Raw genomic sequence first — 7,079 nt, 5'->3', positions numbered from 1 at the left:
CCGACTGAGGTTAAACCACGACAACCAAAAACAGGGTCTCCTCATCATTTTCCTCTCATGTACACAAAGCTTAGTCCACACCAGATTGAGCGAGAGCATCCCAGGACCTAAACAACATGTAAAATGACATACAGAAACACCTTCGAGCACATCCACTATTTAAGGACTTATCTTATGGAGGTGTCCTCAGTTTGTCCCATTAGTACCCCCTAGTGACTGTTCTTCCAGGGTTGCTCCCAGGACCTATTTATTTCCTGGGTTTGTTACTTCTCTTCAGGAATTCTGATTCCTTTTACACCATAATATTAAGTGAATGGTAATGATGTTCAGATTTGCTTACTTGCTTGTTTTTTCCAGAGACAGAAGAAAGACTTCAGTCTGTGCTATCAGTGCTAGAATTGGAGATACACTGGACCAGGAAGCTGCAGTTTAACAGACATCCTTGAGATCACTGAGCAAAGCATGAATGACCAGATGCCTCAGATCCAAGCAGGTTTACCATGGCATCTTCTGAGAAAAGTAATGGGTCTGCATGGCGTGGCCAGAAGCATGAGCCTGGGAAATGGAAGAAGTGGTAGCGTAGGAACAAGTGTGGATGGAGATGACCTGGTCATTTCTGATGATGTCTTTTCTCTGGTTGAGAGGGATAGGAGTGATTCCTCACACCCCCTGGATGTACTCTGTGCTGTTTTGCATTCCTCAGACAGCTCCCTCCAGCAGGACCTCATCTCCAAAATGGCCATGTGCCAGTTTGCTCTCCCACTGCTGCTCCCTCCCCTTGACACCCACCAGTGAACCCTCCTGCTCTGGACCATGAGGGGCATTGTGAAGAGGTGGAGTCTGCACCCCCTGCCAGAAAGCAGAGGGTTCAAGGAGGAGAGCTGGGTGTGCATGTCCATGCTAACCATCTCCTTCATGCAGGTGGGGCGCTGCAGCTTCTCCAAGGCCAAGCTCCTCAACACTGTTCTCAGTCCTTCCCAGCACCACCAAAATTTCTTTGTCCACCAGGAAATGGAGTTCGGTGATGCATTTGAAGTAATTGCAGATGAGATGGTAGAAACTTCCTGGTACTTCTCTCACGGGAAGGAGAAGTCCAGTCTCTTTCCAGAGCCCCTTCCAGTTATTAAACTTCACGGGCACATCAGATCACACTTGGCACAGTTTTGCTTTCTCAACGGTGTTCAATAGTGATTGAGAACACTGGGGAGACAGAATGTGTCTAGTCTGTCAGGATCAACAACCAAATACTGCTTCATCATCAGTGACCAGGGTGGGACCGCCAAAAAAACACCGGAGGAGTGTTTTCTGAAGGAGTTTGCCCCTGCACTGAGCTTGACAAAGGCATGTCTGCTAGTAAAAACTAGTAGCACGAATGAAGCAGGTTTTGATAAAGGCCTCCAGTATGCAATAGCAGGCACATTCAACACTTCCAAAGGAGAGGGACATGGCTGAGGTGGCACATGATCTGAAGGTCTTGGTGGACGATGATTGTGAAAAATGTAAGACAGGAAGCAAACTGGCCACAGAGATCACTTCTGGAATAGCACATATGGGAAAGTACAGACAGGAGACACTGCAGTTGGAGGGTGAGCTCTGGAATCAATTGGCCAGAGTGGAGAAAGAGCTGTGCTGGTTGAGAAAGCAGGGGGACATTGCCACCGAAGATTACAAATCTCTGCTAACAGAGAAAATACAGGACCTATGTAGACAGCAAAATCACTGTGATCTCACCCCTGGTTTGACTCAATTTATTACTGCAATAGGGATGCATTCCACAGTCAGAAAACATTATTTCCTGAAATAACTGAAATTCAACTTGGATCACATTGCCAGGGAGAAGCTTTCCCAGCTGAATGCTCAATACAAACAGGAAAATGAGCTATCAGGGAATAACCCAAAGCTGTGAAACATGCTCAATAAAGACATTTTGGAGAGCTCCTTAGGGGTGGAGCATTTCACGTGGGAGCTGGGGAAGTTTTATGAGGCTGAATGTTCAATGGCCCAAGAAAGAGAAATGTCTGAGGACCAGACCAGAGACAACTTGTCCAACTCCCAGATATAGCAGCCGACTTGATGCTGGAAGGGGTTTCTCATGGGGCTGGTGGATGGAGAAGCCTCCAATATCCCACTGCAGTGGGTGGCTGATGTGTTGGCTCAACTCCACTCCAAGCTGGGGGGCAATTTCAGGTTGGTAGTGCTGGCTGTGTTGGGGATGCAGCGCACAAGGAAATCCACTCTTCTCAACACCGTATTTGGCCTGCAGTTTCCTCTTCAACAACCTGAGCAGCTGGAAGGGCAAAGATGGCTACACAAACCCATATAGTTTTTTTAACTAAATGGACAGAAAATGCATTTCTTTTTTCTTGAGTCTTCTAAGGAATATACATGCCCTAACAGTCTGTCCTGGTTTCAGCAGGGATACAGTTAATTTCCTTCTTAGTAGCTGGTACAGTGCTGTGTTTTGGATTTAGGACCAGAACAAAGTTGATAACACACCGATGTTTTAGTTGTTGCTATGTAATGCTTACACTAGTCAAGGACTTTTTAGTTTCCCATGCTCTACCGACTGAGAAGGCTGGAGGGGCACAAGAAGCTGGGAGGGGGCACAGCCAAACTGGCCAAAGGGACATTCCATACCATGTGATGTCATGCTCAGTACATAAACTGGGGAAAGCTGGCCGGGGGGGCTGCTGCTCAGGGACTGGCTGGGCATGGGTTGGCAGGTGGTGAGCAATTGCACGGTGCATCACTTGCTTTGTATATTATTATTATTACTATTACATTATTATTGTTGTTATTATTATTTTATTTCAAATATTAAACTGGTTTTATCTCAACCCACGAGTTTTTCTCACTTCTACTCTTCCAATTCTCTCCCCCATCCCACCGGGGGGGAGAGGGGGAGGAGTGAGTGAGCGGCTGTGTGGTGCTCAGTTGCCAACTGAGGTTAAACCACGACACAGCCTCTGGACTTCTTTGGTTTACAAAGACCCAGAAGTCTGAAGAATTTGAACAGACACAGGCATTTACCTGTCTACTAGGCATTTGATGAGGTAGCTCATCTTCAAAGCCTGACAGTGACTCCTCGTCACTGTATGTTGATTCATCTTTTAAACTATGATTTATAATGTCTGAAAGACAAGAGAGGTTTGTTACCATTCCCAAATAGCATAAGCAGAATGTCCAGCTGGAACATGAGGCCTCAAAAACAGGCAAAGCTTTTGATGGCAATCAGTAGAATGATGAAAGCTATGGAAGGCCACAAAATTATTTATATTGCTGCTCTGGTGTGCACGCTGTCTGTGCAGAAGAGCAAAACTACTTGCGCTTGAAAGGAATTAGGCAGGCTAACGTAAGCTAAATCTGTCCAGAAAACATGTCATGTAGATGAAGTGTAACAAGCATGAGCAGTACAGTCAGAAGGAAGTGCTGCAATGCAAGGCCACCCTCATCTTGATGACAATAATATACTATTGGGCCAAAGTTACTTAAGTAACTATGTCAGAAACACCAAATTTGAATACAGGTGTAACAGAACTGAGACCATGAGAAAAAGGCATTAGGGGCACTTGGTCTGGGAAGAGAAAAGAAGTGGCAAAAGGTAGGTGCAGGGAAAGAAAGAAGGGAGCATCAGGTGGAGAAGAAAGAACAGGAGGATTTGCCAAAGAGAAGTGCAAATGCCCATGGACAGTGATGAGGCTGACCTGTGCACCCAGGTGGTCTGGGACACTGGAGGGAGGGACCTCTTGGCCGCCTCACCAGACTTTCCACCAGGCCTGTGTCCAAAAGAAAGTTGGACTGAGGAGGGATGAACCTGAATGGAGGAACAGGCACGTTTATTATACCTTGATACTAAGTGCAGTAGGATGGCAGGTTAATGGTGTGGGTGATTTATGAGATTTCTTTATGGTAACATAACTGCATATCAGTGCTAATCCTACATGGTAGACTAGGAACTCAGTATTACTTGCAGCAATATCCTGGTGAAGTGATACTACAAACAATGGTAGTGTGTTTATTATTAGTCAGTGAAGGAATTATTAGTTTCCTAAAAGTGTGTTGCTTATGCTGTAACCTTCTTGATCAGCTGCATTTCAAGTCTCACTCTAAAAGGGGTTAGTTCGACTTAGGGAGTGTCACAGTGGGGCTTGCCTGGGGTCTCACAGTCTGGGGCTACAGCTGAGCGATACTGACAGGTCAAGGCTAAAGAAAGGCAGAAAATCAAAGGAGAAAGAGGAGTCAATCTGCTGACCCAAGAAGGCAGGAGTCTGCTGGTGTAGACTGTGTTGGAGCATGGAGGGGATCTTTGGGATTATCAACTTATTTGTCAATGTTCCCTCTCTCAAAAGTGATAAAAAATGGGAACAATATATCTCTCCATATCATCCAAAGGGTGAAAAAAAATGCTCTGCTCTTCAGTGGCTGAGGTTTGATCTTGTCAGAGCTTTATAAGCTGCAGTGGGAGAAAAACTGCAATGTTAAACATGCACAAAGGAATTTAGAAGTGGTTCCTAATTAGATACAAGCACTAAGGTGCTATAACACTGATAAAGAAACAAGCTGAGCAATTATAAGAACTGAAGGAAGAACCTGGTACAGTGAGAGCTGATAAGACTCGGTTAGTAAGAAAAGTGCAGTGCCTGGCTGCCGTGATGTCTGTGGGTAAAGGCTTCAGGCAGAGAAGAGTGGCATCTATGAGTAAAGCTGATGGGGATCCAGGCACATCTCACAGGGATAGCTGGAACTGAGAGGGTGAGGAAGACCATCCACTACAGGAGCATATGCTGGCGAAGAAAGTAGCTGTGGGGGTTATTAGAAAACTGAGACCTATAGTGTTGTGAAAGGAGGTGGCAGATGATTAATTACTCAGGAGATTACACTATGGAGAAGGGGGATCTAGCCAGAATGGAAGTCTAAGGTGGGGAGAGGGGGTGGGGCGAAAGGCCTGTGTGGATGCACAGGATCTGGGCTTTAGAGCAGCATACATGACAAAGCCAAGTGAGTTGTTTCAGCAATAGGACTTGCCTGATGACAAGGTGTTGGCAGAGAAATCTCAAGGCTAATAATCAAGACTTTGGAAGAGTACAAGCCTCAAAAAGATAATGCAGAAGGTGCTCTGGAAAGATACTGGAAAAGATGGAAGGAGTGACCAGTTATGCAGGTGACATCTTGTTGGGGTTAACCCCAGCTGGCAGCAAAGCCCACCTAGCGGCTCACTCACTTCCCCCAGCTCCCTCCACTTCTGGAGAACAGGAGGAGCAAAATCAAGAAAACTTGTGGGTTGAAATGAAGACAGTTTAATAAGCAAAGGAAAGAGAAAGAAGAAAGAAAAAACAACAGCAGCACCAAAAAACCAAAGCAAGTGATGCAAAGGCAATCACTCCTCACCTCCCACAAGCAGACAGATGCCTAGCCAGTCCCCAAGCTATAGTCCCCACCACCACTTTGCAGTTTTATTGCTGAGCACAATGTCATATGGTGTGGAATATCCCTTTGGTCAGTTGGGGTCAGCTGTCCCAGCTATATCCCCTTCCATCCTCTTGCCCACCCCAGCCTACTCGCTGGGTACCAAAACACCGTTTTGGTCACAAATCCAAAACACAGCACCATATGGGCTGTTGTGAAGAGAATTAGTTCAACCCCAGGCAGACCCAGCACACACAGGAACACTGATCTTGTGGGGAGGGAGGGGAACACAATCCCACGTGCATGCCAGGGCTGTGATCTGGTGCCCCAAACAGCTCATGTTTACTCCAAGCCCCCACCTTTCCCAGGAGGTCGCCAGTGCCCAGCTCCTGGCACTGCCCTGTCTCTGCTCTGCCACCCGACTGCCTGTAGGGTGGCAGGAGAAGCCACTTCCCAAAGCCAGGCTGTGACTCTTCCCCTTCTGTGGTGACAGAGGGACCCTGGAGCACAGGGTCACGGGGCAGGATGCCCAGCAGGGACAGAGCCCAGAGCCTCACAAAGGGTCCAGCAAAGCGAGGCGACGCCAGCCCGCAGCCTGGTCATGCCAAAAGGGAGACATGGGAGCCCCAAGGCAGTAGTGGTACTGAGCAGCCTGGCCTCCATCTCCCACCAGGATGGCACCCCAGGGCACTGTGCCACCCCCGTGGCAGCCCCAGCAGTGTCCCTGTGCAGAGGAGCAGCTCCTGCCATGCTCTGGCTCAGCACCTTCTGCCCAGGCGCCTCCATGTCACTTCTCTGCTGTGCAACTGCCTCTCCTCCTTGCCATGGAGGCTGCATGTCCCACCTTCCCCCAGGGCCACCGAGACCCTCCGGAGAGGCAGAAGGGTGAGCGATGCCTCATGTGCCTGCAGCAGGGGGCGGTCACAGGATGCAGTTCCCTGGGGGCTGCTTCATCTTCAGAGTGCTGGAAGTAGGGTTGCCCAGAGAGATGAGCAGGGACATGCTGCCCTGGCCATGGCACTGCAGGTGCAGAGAACGTTGGACAATTGGGCATGTCTGATGGAGCTGCAACAGGACATGGGGTCCCTGAGAAGCTGTGTGGCTACAGAATTTGGATGTGCTTGGTGCAGCTCTAGACCTCCTGTTTTGGATGGCAAAGAAGCAGAAGATTGGCTTTGCAAGGCAATACTCTGGAGAGACTTTTGCTTCCATTTTTGACAGGTCTTCCTCCGACCTTTGGGGAACCATGCGGTTTCAGGACTCGGTCCGGTGGCAGCAGTCAGCAAGAGGCATGATGCTGAGTGCAGGGATGCGGTGTCTTCTGCTTTCAGGGGCATGAGTGAGGGCAGCCCCCGCTGCATAGGTGCGCGCATTCCACATGCTTGCTGGCACACTGATCAAAATGGCCCTCATTGTTTGCTCTCGGACAATAGACTGTCCTGGTTTCAGGGCTGGGAGGGGGCACAGCCAGGACAGCTGACCCAAACTGGCCAATGGGATATTCCATACCATGTGACGTCATGCTCAGTACATAAACTGGGGGAAAGCTGGCCGGGGGGGCTGCTGCTCAGGGGCTGGCTGGGCTTCGGTCAGCAGGTGGTGAGCAATTGCATTGTGCATCACTTGCTTTGTATATTCTTCTTCTTCTTTTTCTTCTTCTTCTTCTTCTTCTT

General features: G+C 48.5%; 1 pseudogene; it reads left to right on the top strand.

Moving 5' to 3' along the window:
* The first annotated feature begins 357 nt into the window (after positions 1 to 357).
* On the top strand, positions 358 to 2,323 carry LOC103924299 (annotated as a pseudogene).
* The last annotated feature ends 4,756 nt before the right edge of the window (positions 2,324 to 7,079 follow it).

Source organism: Pygoscelis adeliae, unplaced genomic scaffold (assembly GCF_000699105.1).
Source record: "Pygoscelis adeliae isolate BGI_AS28 unplaced genomic scaffold, ASM69910v1 Scaffold139, whole genome shotgun sequence".
Classification (NCBI taxonomy): Eukaryota; Metazoa; Chordata; class Aves; order Sphenisciformes; family Spheniscidae; genus Pygoscelis; species Pygoscelis adeliae.
Note: the sequence above shows the minus strand (reverse complement) of the source record. Positions and strands in the feature narration are given on the sequence as shown.